Source organism: Wyeomyia smithii, chromosome 3 (assembly GCF_029784165.1).
Source record: "Wyeomyia smithii strain HCP4-BCI-WySm-NY-G18 chromosome 3, ASM2978416v1, whole genome shotgun sequence".
NCBI lineage: Eukaryota > Metazoa > Arthropoda > Insecta > Diptera > Culicidae > Wyeomyia > Wyeomyia smithii.
The window spans coordinates 170,881,330-170,894,444 of record NC_073696.1 but is presented as its reverse complement, the minus strand read 5'-3'; the positions used below and the strand labels follow the sequence as shown (position 1 = coordinate 170,894,444).

At 36.9% G+C, this 13,115-nt stretch overlaps 1 long non-coding RNA gene across 1 annotated transcript; it reads right to left on the bottom strand.

The window, feature by feature from the left end:
- Nucleotides 1-10,574: 10,574 nt before the first annotated feature.
- On the bottom strand, nucleotides 10,575-12,798 carry LOC129730245 (uncharacterized). The gene is made up of 4 exons (XR_008728813.1): nucleotides 12,643-12,798; nucleotides 12,471-12,591; nucleotides 12,355-12,410; nucleotides 10,575-10,868 (listed from the first exon to the last, which is right to left on the bottom strand). It is a non-coding gene; the product is annotated as an uncharacterized LOC129730245 (long non-coding RNA).
- Between the last annotated feature and the right edge of the window lie 317 nt (nucleotides 12,799-13,115).

Here is a 13,115-nt window from a genome sequence, read left to right as displayed (position 1 = left end):
GTTTTTATTTACGAGGTCACACTCGCCGTTGAATAAGGTTTCTTCTATTTCTGTAACAGGTTGATTACCGGGTAACGTTCAACCGTCGAACCGTAATTCGAAGTGTTTTGGCTCATTATACCATTTAATTTCTCCGACATATTCTATAGTAGCCTCATCTGCCGTATTATTTTCAGACTATACCCAACGCCATTGATCTTTGGCAGTGGTATCCAATATTTTGCCGACTCGGACGTTAATGTATGATGTATATTTTCTTTTCGTATTTGTTATCCATGCTAGCACTGTTTTCGAATCTGTCCATAATGTTGCAGATTTTATTTCCAGACGTATCTCCTTTTGAACGACGTCTAATAGCCTTGTCCCCATGACTGCCGCATGGAGTTCCAAACGTGGAATAGATACTGGTTTAATCGGCACAACTCTTGTTTTAGCTGTTATTAACTGCGTATTGATTCCAAAGCTTGTTTCAGTTCTAGCATATACACAAGCTGCAAGTGCCTTTTCAGAGGTGTCAACGAAAACATGTAACTCTATCGGAGCGTGCTCTGTTAGAATGCATCTCGGGATCGATAAGCCTTCCGCTTGTTTGAGTTTACGTAAGAAGTTCAGCCATTGATCATACAGCTCATCCGGAACAAGTATATCCCATTGTTTGGAATATTTGTGTAGTTCCTGCATTAGTATCTTACCATGCACAACTAAATGAGAAATTAGACCCAGTGGATCGTAAATACTCATAAGCAAGGATAATACTTGTTTCTTCGTAGGTATTTCGTTAATATTGAAGATTCCTGCTCCTTTATCGTTATGATTAAATCGGTAACTTAGCATGTCTCTACTGGTGTTCCAATACACACCTAATACCTTCTCAATTTGAGATTTCTTATCCTCGAACGGTTTTATATCAGCGCATAACCGTCTTGTTACAGGTATACTTCTCAGCAATTCAGTATTATTCGAAGAGAAGTTTCTAATATGGAAGCCTCCTTCCTGATGAATTTCGGTTACCTTTTGTACAAGCTCCTTTGCCTTTTTTGGATCCCAAAAACTATCAACGTAATCGTCGACGTAATGTTGTTTTATTATTGCATTTACGGCTTCAGGAAACTGTTCCAAGTATCTCTCTGCGTTATGGTTTTTTACAGCTTGCGCGCAGTACGGTGAACAAGTCGAGCCAAAAGTCATGACTTGCATGACGTAAATATCCGGTTTTTTACCACTGTTGCAGTCGCGCCATAAGAAACGTTGCGCATTTGTCTTAACGGCGTATTTTCACTTGATGGAACATCTCCACATACAGGTATTTTTCCTTCTCGAATTCATAGAAGAGTCCCAAATAATGAAGTCAGTTGATCTGGACCGGGCAGCAACATTGAGTTAAAAAAATACTCCATTTACTTTTGCAGCTGCGTCGAAAACTTATCTTGGCTTCGGTGGCAACTTGTTTTGTTGAAAACGATGAAGTGCGGAAGATAATTTAAAGTTGGAAGTTTCGTAGCAATTCCTGTTGATTGAGCTTACGAATATATCTTTCTTCTTCTTCTTAGATTTTTACCCACGGAAGAACTGTTTAAGAGGCTGACCAAAATACTGTTCTAATAACGTTCAATCGTATTTCGGCCTCAATAGCGTTTACTGTCTTCAAAGCGTGTTGTTGCAATTCCGATGGGTCGAGTTTATCTATAGAATGCTTTAGTTTTATAATCATCGAAGGTATTGGCTTAACTTCATACAGTTCAACCTTTCAACGTGTAATCACTAGCACTTTTTATATTTGTGGATATCTTCTTATAATTTCACTGCCTTTAATTCACAGGCAGACTTCGGTTACTTCTGACAATTTTACTTCAAATTCTCCGCAGATGAGAAGCTTTTTGTTGTCGCTTTCAATTCTTCTTAATGTACTACGGCGATAGAATCATTTTTTTCGCTCAATAATTTTTTCTATAACTTCTATGTTGAAGATTTTAATTTTTATTGATGTCTCATCGTTTCTCCAATTTAAAAACGAAACGCTTGCAAAGTTTGTTGACAGCTTGATGAATTTTTGATGTATTAGGGTTTGTTCTTTATTTTCCTTCAAAACATCCAAATTTGCAACCTTTACGGAAGGTTGCATAAGTATTCCTTTAGCATTCAAATTAGCAACCGTTGACCTTTAACGGTTCCACCAATTTATTCCATTCACTTCGTTCTTTTGCCGAAGATTTCAAATTTATACGTCTTCGATTCAAAAAAGTTAACTCTTGAACCTTTTTCCAACGAGTTTTAACAAGTTTGAGAATCCTCGATTTATTATGCCATGTAAGTTTTTCAATAACCTTCTTCGTAGTTTCATCGACTGAACTTGCATTGCATTGTATCCAGCGCCTTTCTTCGATGTTTTCCTGAATTCCATCAACTTTAACATTTATTAGCGATATGACGTTCTTGCTAACATCTTCATCCTGCGTTGAACATGTTTTAAATTTAGTGGATTCTGCATCATTTTTTTCCTTGTTGATATTCTATTGCAGCTGAATATTCCAATATGTTCATCCTTTTGGCCAATTCGTCGTATCGTGTTCCAAAGCATGTCTGGAAACTTTCCAAATTGTTTCACCTTGTCGTTAGGTGATTCTGCAATTTCCGACGAATATTTTGGGCTTGAGATACATCCTAGCATTTCAATATTATTCGATAGGAATTTGCTTTTACTATTGAACCCATTTTCATAGAGGCTCTTGACAGCCGCGCTCAAAAGATGATTCTCGAGTTTTATATCCGCATTATGATGTTTAACTATTGCATTCTCTGCGTAGGAAAATTCCTCAGGACATTTAAAACCATTGCAGCTCCAAAATTTCATTGCTGCATCAAAGAATACATTGTCCTTCATGACAATTGTAAAATTTCGACGAAAATTCAATATCAAATGATCTTTTATCAATTCCACTGATCGTTGCTTCCGAGTAACGTAGTTATTCAAAACATCATTTCTGGCCACACACTGCTTTATAGTGTCTAAGTTGTTTTCAGCGTAGTTGTAGCTTACTATCGGTTTGTTGCGCCTAATTTTCCATGGTGATCCTGGAGCATATCTTCCGTTTTTGGAATTGATGGCATCTGCAGGTGATACTCTCGGTTTAATAATGTTACCAGGTCTTCGTTTTAAAACCGAAGGACATCTCAACAATTTATTATTATTCGATGAGAGTTTTATGTTCTTATGTTCATTTACTTGATGAATTTTAGGGTCTTTCTTTTTACTTTTGAGCTTTCCTTTTTGAGAGCTTATCTCTGATTTTTGGCAATCTTGATAGCCTTGTTTTACTGGACATACTTTAGTGGCATTAGCTCGTGCAGGTTTCTTTTCCACAATCTTTGGGGAATTAACAAGAACCTTTCGCGGTTCTATTGATTCTTCAGAAATGTTTATTCTTTTAACTGCTTTGAATATTTCTTCATTTCCTTTTAAAGGCTTTGGATTAGATTCGTGGTGATCAACTCTTTGGCGATTCCCGAAAATTACAACAGATGTTGTATCCTTGTCTTTGAGTGATTGTTCATCTTGTGCGCTTTTCCTGGCACACATATGAATTCCTGGCGGTTGTCTTGATCTCCGCCTCATTGCATGCGCTTCAACATGTGGTTTCAGCCAGTCGTTTAATTCATCTAAGTCTTTGACTTGAGACTTTTCCTTAGTCCAACAGATTTGTATGCCGAAAGAAAACTTTCCAATAATATCCTCCATCAGCTGAGGATTATTAAATAGGCGAATTTCATTCATGGCCTTTATACTAGACACAAATTTGTCTAGTGCATTGGAGCAACCCGTTAGATTCGAAGTCTTACGGATGTCATTGAGCAGGTTTTTATATTCCAACTCATCCTCGTACCGGGTGAGTTGATCCAAACATTCCGGATCTGCTAGCCTGTTCTCTGCTGGAACATGATTTGCTTCTTCACTAAAGCGAATCTGTGATGATTCAGTCTTCGTTTGATAAACTGAATACATCTTTCTTGCCATAGTTTCTCCATGGTCTTTAAATCTTTGCGATATCGTATCGCTGGTCTTTAAACATTGCATTATTGCAAGACCCATTTCGATGTTTGTGCATTTAACACAAATCCATCGTTCCTCAGGTAATGGTAGCCTTCTAAGGTGTCCACAGTTTAAATGAAATCTGCGATCGCACTCATCACATGCGACCATGTTTTCCTTAGAATCTTTCTCCTTGCACAAGCGGCAACTACCGTTAGGATTGTTAACAAAATAACTCATCGTTGAGTAATGAGGGCGGTAGCGGCTTTCTGATAATTTTTTTTGTGGCTTCGTAGGGTTGATCGTCCTGATGACTTCCAAGGTTGATCGCCGTAGAAAGAATCGTCGCAAGGTTGAAAGAAAGGACCGATACCAACTAGCTCCTCTCTGGAGCCACCAAATGTCGACTTCAGGAGTTTATCAAAGAGAACGTCTTTCTTTAAAAGGGTTAGATTCCTCGGGTTATCTTAACCGGTGTGCAAAGGTCCTTTTCGCATTCGAAAGGCTTAAACACACAAGGGACAACCTCTGAAATCTAGCGTTCGGATTAAGAAAGATCTGTGCGAGTTCGTATTTGCTAGTGGTATGATTTTATTTGGTAGCAAATCGGGTTTATATACAAAAATTTACAAATTGTAATCTTACGAACTATGCCTACGTATGGAAGAGAAAATGAGAGAGAAGATTCTCCGAATCTTCCTAAGGGAACAAATAAGAACGCGACAGAATTTCCATTCGCCTAGTCAGGTCAAATTTGCCTTCCCCTAATCCGGTACCTGAACGGGAAAAAGGTTTCGAACGTTATCGGCTTTCTTTACACGTGCCTACGACAACATTCATTCAGGTAGTTACAATGTTTTACAAAGCACCGGATTTGCATTCCCTATTTCCCTACTTAAGATGATAATGCGTACGCAGACGCGCCGGCTGATAATAGGACTTATCGCCCTTTTCTTTGAGCATTGTCCGGCCATAATTCACATAGTCATTGACGCTGGCTAAACCTAACAGACTGAGAAAATAGACCGCTTACGATCAGTGCACTCGCACGGATCTAGATATTCTATACCTGCTTCTAATCTAGCACCCGCACGAAGGGTCGGTCGGGGATTATCAATGGAGCAATCTCCTCTATGAAGGGAACCTATTGCGATTATTAAATCTATTCTAATTCCTTTTATAAGAACAATATTAAATGAGTTGCTGAATGACTATATTGTCAAGTTCTAAATAATGCGTTTGCTACAAACGGTATCTACACATTTTGACAACCAACAGGCAGGGTTGCCACATTTAAATCTGTGTTTTCCCTTGAAAAAATCTGAGCATCTGTATCTGGAACAAAAATATCTGTAAAAAAAATCTGTATTGTTTAAACATAAAGAACTTTGTATTTTTTAAGTTTTTATGGTACATAAACAAAATTTTTAGCTTAAAACGTGTGAGGAGTTGAAAATATGTTCAATATGCTCAATATTTAATGAAATGAAATTTGGATTGTTTTTAAAAATTAATGTCAATTTCGAAAAATCTGTAAATCTGTGCCTCTCGACAAAAATCTGTATATCTGTATATACAGATTCTGTATCGTTACTTCGGCCAGAAATTTGTAAAATACAGATTAATCTGTACATGTGGCATCCCTGCCAACAGGCACAAAGAGAAAGAACGAAAACGAAATGACTATGAAAGATATCACCGAGTGAGAAATATTTCAAGAGAGGGTGAACGGAACAACACTTTGTGCTGCTTTTTGTGGCACATTGCGTGAGGACAAAAAGCTTCAGTTTGAGTAGTTTGCGTTGCGTTACGGGTAGAAAAAATAGCAGAGAAAAAGAACCAAGAAAGGACCATATACATTTTTGAGATCTCATTTGAACACGATTGCGCTCGTCCAGACATGTTTCTGTCCCGGTATTCATATACAATCGCTACATGCATTCACTACTGATACCGTTCATTAGGGTGGTAAAGACTTGTATGGAAAAAAATTGTCCTTCGTCGCATTTAGAAGTTCGTTCAGTCGAAAAGTGAAACTTTGGTTAGATGCACATCTTCAGCGTATTGGGCTGGCGAGCAGTAATCATTGCGTTTGTGGATTGGGGTATCAAGACATTCAACACGTGTGTGCTGAATTCCGTGGCGCCAGATCTCTACTTTTGGATACCCTCAGGGCCCGAGGAATACAGCTCTATGTGCCAGTTCGTGATATCCTCGCTCAGCGAAACTTGCCATACATTCTACATGTTTATAGCTATTGAAGAGCATCAAGGTGCCCATTAAACAGCGAAACGAATCTCGGATAAAAAAACATGTAGTTTCAGTATTAGATTTAGTTTCAGCTCGTAGTCGGCAGCGAGGATAAAATATTTGCCTTTAGCTTTTAAGATATTTTAGACCATAAGGCATTAGATTTTATCGGCTCCGTAAAATATTGTGCCGTGTCAAATAAATGTTGTGTGAACAAAAAAAAAAGTGAAACTTTAACGCTTTAACCGATCGATTTTTTCATTTTTTGTTTTTGCATAACACCAGATCTCGATGTTTCTTGAATTTTTAAGACATTTGGCATCAGAATTTTTTGATATTTACAAATTTATGGACTACCTGTGCATTTTTTTCATTTGCCACAAAATAATGCTTTCATGCTCCCGAAGTCAGATTAAGCTGAAGTTTAGTATGGGAACTTTTTTTGAAGACGAAACATTTGAGCCCTACTTCTAAACGAAATTCGAAAACTCGATTTCTTTCGCCCCCTACTGTTCATGTACGAGACATATTGTGGCTATCTCCGGGAAGAAACCATTTTTAGTTTTGAAACAAAACCCATTAAGCAACACTAAAAATTAGCTCCTAAATTATTTCAGTAGGAGTCAAATGATGTGCAAAAACCAAAACAAAATTTAATACTATAATCGTTCGTTTGTCAAACCCGATAATCATTGCCCCAAGCAACATACAAAGTAAGACACAATGTGTGGTGTCGCACAAAACCCCGCATTCTACGGTGTACGTCCGATGGTAATTCTATGGCTATTAGTGCATCAGTAAGTTTATCTATGTCTCGACTACATAGTTTACCAGCAAATCCGAGACTGCGATCCCGCCAACCGATAAGACATCGTTTCATGACTCCAAGTTTCAATAAATGTAGAGGATCCGCAACTATGAAATCTTGGACCATATCGACACCTGATAACTTCAGAATTGGAGAATCTTTCCCTCTGTGGTGTTTACCATACTCTTTTTTTGAAACCCATCATCTGTCCTTAACGGACAACGAATATTTGGAAATACAACAGTTCGTGTTACATACGAATATTCGCATTCCGTTGTGCATTTTAAACAGCCATCGGTGCCATTGAAGTTGACAACACCTACTCAAAATTGAATTAAAAGAAATAAAATGTTGGATCGGATTTTTTCAAAAATGTTTGTGATTTTTAAGAAAATCATACCTTTAGCAAACGCACGAGCTGGAGAATCGCAAATAAAGCATCGTATACGCACACTGATGGTGTACTCATTAATTTTTATACCACATTCCAAAAGTGGAATCATTTCATTCACAAAAGGTGTTAGATATTCTTGGACATCTGTTGGCTTGCTTTTCCCGTAGTATATACCTATGATCATTGGTGAGGTGTGCTCCATTTCGTAAATATTTCCCAATATTGGCCAAAACTGGAACCTCGAGCTTTTGTAGATTGGTAGGCCGTCCATTTTAATGTTGAGTTGAACTGATATGTTTTCTGCGAGATCCCAAAAATGTGTTCGTAGACACGTCTCAAGTCCTTGGTGCCAATATTTCCCACCGGCTAAATTCGAAACAAACACGCTTGCGTTTCTAGGCGTTTCGAGTAAAGTTCTAGGATCGTTTGGCAGAGTTAAATCACCGTACTGAACTGAAAAAAATTAGAAGCTCCCTGAGGGCTTTATGTCTTATATTGTACTTTAGAGCCCATTCTCGTAAACCGATTGTCGAGTTGTAAGGTTGGTTACGGGTTGTGTTAGCACATGATCTACATCCGTTTCGTCAACAGAACTGCCATCGGATAGACTATCAACAGAAGATGCGTCATTTTCTGATACCATAGACTGCCTATCAGGCTGCTCATCAGATCTGCCGTAGATGTAGGTGTTTGAGACAAGGAATCGTTTTGCCGAGTCATCTCCTCATTTGTCTGGTAGAATATATAACAGTTCAGTTGCATTTAGTTTTATTTCTCATAAAAAACTCACTTTTCCACAATCAGATATATGACATCCAACAAACACATCATCTGCGAAAGATTGTTTAAGCTTGGCCTCCCATTTCTCACGATTTTGTTTTACTCTTCTGTGGAACGTTCCACTTTTCTTATAATTTTTGAAATTTTGTTCATTGAACATTTTGGTTCAAATTTATAGTGTAGTAATAAATTTGATAACAACACAGAAACAAACTAGCTAAAGCAACAACGATTGTTCAGTTACTTTGTAAAAGTTTTCAACATACTTCATCAGGCAGTGGTTAACATATGGGCCTTATCTAATGCATGTTCCTCTTCAGGTTAAATTGTGGCTTGTTCAGCATTTGAAAACGCTCATTCATGTGAGCCAAACAAGAAAACTTGAATTTGCAAATTAATTGTTTTTTCAATAATAAATCAGCTCGAACATTTTTCAGTTGCTTCTCCTTACAACCAGTAACTAGTCCGTCGCAGAGTTTGGTGAAACAGTTGCTGAGAAAAATTCTTCGAAATACTTCCTCAGCCACTACCCAAGGAACAATTTGGAAGCCCTTATAATGGCAAATGTGGAATAAGAGCAGTGTAGATGCAACCGGTGCTGAATAAACAACACGTTGAATTATTTGTTGTACAAACGTTGCCGCATTCTTTATTCATATATTATTCCAATAGTGGAACTCCAGCTTAACAGAAGTTGTTTAAACGTTTGCAAGAGATTATTAGCAACACTAATAAATATGTGCTGCGTTAAAGCGCTTTAAAGCTCTCCGCTCATCAGTTGCGTTCTCGCCTAATAAAAGCGATTTGAACATTTCAAACGGCAACCTGGCAACTGTTATTCTGCACGTGTTGTTCAAATGCTGCACATATGAATTTTAAGTCTTTCAAGGAGCAACTCTTTAGCTCTTATAGACGCGAACGTTAGACTACCGGTTTTATGGAACATCATTCTCAACGCGTCGTATAGTTAGTTTAACGCAGCATAAACGTTGTTCTCAAACCACTAAAAGAAGGCAATCCACGGGTGACGTTCCATTGGTTTGTTATTGTTGTTGTTTTTCAAGTTGCAAATCCAAAACAAACCGAACACGAGACCTTTGAGCGTTGGAAAGTAAATCTAAAGTGGTATTCTATTGTTGGGTAAAGTATTGCTCCACGCAATACTAGAGCAACCAATCGGACAACTGTTGTTTTTCACGCTTTTCGATTCGCATTGCATCCAAGTTGCGACCGTTCGTACAAACGTGAAGATGTCAAAAGATGAAAACAAACTGGTTTCAGCTGATCGCAACTGTCTCATGGATTGCCTTAGATTGGCAGCTTATCTTCTTTCAAAATTTTCAGTGTTCCCCCTAAAGTTTTTTTTTATTCCAAACAAAAAAAAATTGACGATATTATAGCCATATCATGAAAGCCAATTCATGAATTGACTTTAGCAAGCCATTTCGGGAACAAATTTCCTATGGGGCTCTTCTAGAGTAATCATTCAGTGAACAAAACAAGGACCATGTTGGAGGTATATCACCAAGAACACCCGAAACCATGAAAATAGATTGTTGAAGTAATTTCATAAGTTTCAATAAGTGTGAGATTCTGTTCAAAAATTCATAGAGCTCCTCTGTTTCGGAATACACCCACGGGAAAACTGAAGTTGCTGAATTTTTTAGTGCTATAACTATTTAAATCGGATAAAAATTGCAAACGTTACAAGAATATTAATTTCTGGGTACACGGGTACCCCACTATTCACGTAAGGAGTAAAAAAGTCCCTCATGCTAGCCCCCCCTCGCTCCGCTGCTGTTTAAAAACTAATATCCAAAGTTGCCTTTCAACGAGTTCTAAGATGTCACCAATTTCTAGCACTATATATTGAGGTGAAAAAAAAATGAAATACCTAAAAAGGCACCCGGATTCTCCGTCGAGCACACAACTTAAATAAATAAATTAATCAAACGGTCAGTCAACCGAGTTTGTTACGATTAGGTATTTTGAAATCAGGTTATCAGGTTGGTTACAAGGTGGATTATTTCATATCAAAGCATAATCAGTAAAAATCAATTAAAGAAACATAAATTTGGGTGCGTCTAACAGCCTTTTCTGACTTTGCTGTTAGCTCCATACCCAGTTAAATATTCACTACAATAATTTCTATCAGAATCGTCTTTCGCGTTCAGCTTGGTTCCGGTGTTCCGTAACCGGTTGCGTCATTGCATTGCATAAAGCTTGAATCTATAACACGAAAGATATCGAAATTCAATTTTTCTTTTGCAATAATACTGAGTACTAAGCGCCCTATTGGAAAGAATCGAGACCGATTAAAAATTTATTGATGTGTGATGAAAAAGTGCCTTTTATTAAATCAAAATAATTCTATTTTCATACGTTCAGTAGGAATACATAATGTTGAATCTTTTTTTATGTCCTAATACAGATTTACAGATTACAGATTAAGCTTGCTTTTGAATAAACAATATATATAACTTAAAACTATGCAGAAAGTGGCCTAATACACAATCTTTTACACCTTTCTTTTTCTGTGTTGTCGTTTTGTTGTAGCTACATATTTCCATCCTCTCCTCCCGCATCATCAGTAATCACTCCTCCAGCAACTAAAAAAACAGATAGTTTAATCATAAAACTTATTTTCAAACAGTAAATTGAAAGTATACAGGCATAGTGCAATAAATATATATGATTTTCATGTCGTCTAATTACTAGTAACCCTAAACTTTGTTTGAAGAATAAACTTTTGATTTACAAACAAATTTTCAGACCAGCAATGCTTTATGCAATACCAACCTGATCGAGTTGATGTTCAACAAGAAAAAAACGCTTCTGAAAAAGATTTTAATTAAATTCTGAAAAAGATTTTAAAGCGTCATCATTGGTTTGGTACACTCGATTTACAGACTTACTGGTATCGAAATGTTAGAAGCTATGTCAAATAAAATTATTCCCAACATTCGATAAAAATCGCTGCAATCCCCAATTGCTACGATAAGCTTTCATCATAGTCAATTAGTAAGCAACTAAATTAGTTGTAAGATTAGTTCTCTTTACTTGACAAGTAGGTTTAAATCCCTACGAATAACAAGCCCTAATCGCCAAAGCAAATAAATCCTAACAATTATAATTTCACATTAAAATAGTGTTGATTGATTAGCCACACAAAATAAACAATTGATAATTTACTATAAAACACTTGAGTTACAAATGAACCTTCGTAAGCAATAGTAAAAGTGTTAAAAAAAGATATTTTTTTCACTTTTATTATTGCTGACCAAGTATCCCTTTTACGATCTAATCGATGCAACACTCTCGTATAAGTGAACATCATATGATCATATATTCAACTGATTCGACCAAATTGCGTTCGATCACAAATACGATACGAAGCGTTCAAAACAATAATATATGTACATTTATACATAGGGATACCATCCGTCCTGATTTAGCAGAGCATGTCCCAATTCTGAGATCCTATTTGAGCGTACTGATTTATTTTTTATATTCTGGCATTTGTCCTGGTTTTCAAAGTGAACCATTTCGGGACACAACGCAAACGAATTTTTTCTTCTGTTGAATCTCAGCGAAGTGACGAGAGGAATCTTCTAGGTGTTGAAATCGTTAAACATCTAATTATGAAGTGACTATACGGTCCCTCATTTCAACAACACTTCCCGCTAAGAAATTTGTCCCGCGAGGCGTGTCGCATGCCTTTGAAATGCCCCTCGGTTTTAACAGAATTGAACCACTCGATGTCATATTTTTTCACTGCGACAGTGTGCCTCTCAACAAGCATTCTACTCATTTATCTGCCTCTTCACATCTATAACAGTTAAATCAAAAAAGCGTAAATCAAATAAAAGGCAAAGTATTGGTACGAACATTACGCTGTACAAACTTGACCTTATTATTTATTAAGCACAGACTTCGCGGACAACTATTAGCATACAAAATAATTGCGGGGCTAGCGCTCCGGTTTTATTATAACTGTCTCTACCAGGGTGGGTTTTGAAACTATGAAATGTCCTGATTTCCACCTCCGGCCAGATGGTATCCCTGTTTATACAACGCAAAATTATAGTTTCTCACCTACTCATCGCGGTCAAATGCACTATCTTCCTTTGGTGTAAATTTCATTGAAGTTCCTAGAAATGGCATTGTAAAATTATTAAAATACGATACAGCATAGTGTTGTACCTACTTACCGTTATGTTCTAGCAAATGATAAAAGCCAAATTCTTAAATTGAGGTAGCTGTCTTTCCTGAATTCTACGGAACCACAGTGACCGCTAGCTTCGACGGTTTGTACCACGCAGAAGTAATTTGCTTTAATTGAAAAATGTTAATTGCTTGGTTTCACTTCATATTTATAATTACCTCACTCGTGAACACTCAATCAAAACGATCAAAACCGATAAACAGAGACAAGCAACACAATAACACTAGAGACTAAAGCCGCGGAATAAATTAATAAAACTGAAGACTGAATGATGGATGCTGACATGACAGCGACATAACAATGATCAGGGATGCCAGAAGATTTGAACTGAAGAGCAGCAACAAGTTTTTGCGCAATTTTCAGAAGATCCATATGTGTTGAGGAAACATTAAAATATAAATGATAGATTTCGTATAAAATAATATAAAAGATCGATCCAGGCTAGTCGCTTGAATCGGTGGATCGATTAAATCCAAGAGAATAAATATATTCAATAAAATACAATAGATTTATTCCCAAATGCTAACTTATACACAACATTACATTTTCAATTACTGAGTAACTGTTAGATGTTGCTTTTTATCGAGCTACATTTGTTTGAAAATTAAAACAGTGAAAAAAAATAATTATA